The following is a 785-nucleotide window of genomic DNA, read 5'->3' as shown; positions in this document are numbered from 1 at the left end:
GATTTTATAGAAAGTTTTTTCTAAGGTTGTCTACTTTTGGCTCAATTAGGGCATTATAGTCAATTTTATAATGTAAAAGAAATTTTTTTTTCTTTTGAGATATTCTCCCATAAGAGTAGCTGGGAAAAATGTTATTTAAAATAACAGGACGCTTCCAAAACCTTAAGAAAAAGTTCAGTGTTGAAAATTATTTTGTTTAGGTTGCCCAAAATTATTTCTTCAAAGAATAATTCATTCATTCTTTCAGCAAGTACTTATTAAGCAACTACTGTGTGCCAGATATGGTTCTAGATGCTGTAGACTAGAGACAACAGTAAACAATAAAGACCAAAGTCCCTGCCCTCGTGGCGGTACATTCTAGTCTTCCTCATATTTAATCAGCATACTGTTTTCTTTATGCGAGTAGTTGTAAATGAATGGTTTATTTCTTCCCTAAATGCTTGAAAGTAGGGGATGGATGAGTGGGAGGGGCATGGGATATTCCTGGCAAGATTTCTGATTTCATAATACTCATATAATGGAATTAAACTTACCTCTTAATTCAGGAACAGAGTTAACAAACGTGTTTGATGATCCAGCCAACTTTTACAGTAGTATCTCAGTATTCAGCTTACCATTAGATTAGGAAGTAAAATGTATACATATTAGTTGATGAGTACTTCTTAAGCACCAGTTTGAACTAGTCGAATCTTCTGTGCATAAGGATGATAGTCTTAACTAGAAATCCTAACAGTTCTGACACATTTATTTCCTCTTGTTGAAATTTCTTTACCTGAGTAATGGCA

The sequence above is a fragment of the Lemur catta genome, chromosome 19 (genome assembly GCF_020740605.2).
Source record: "Lemur catta isolate mLemCat1 chromosome 19, mLemCat1.pri, whole genome shotgun sequence".
Taxonomy (NCBI): Eukaryota; Metazoa; Chordata; class Mammalia; order Primates; family Lemuridae; genus Lemur; species Lemur catta.
The sequence above is the reverse complement of the archived record's forward strand: the minus strand, read 5'-3'. Positions refer to the sequence as shown.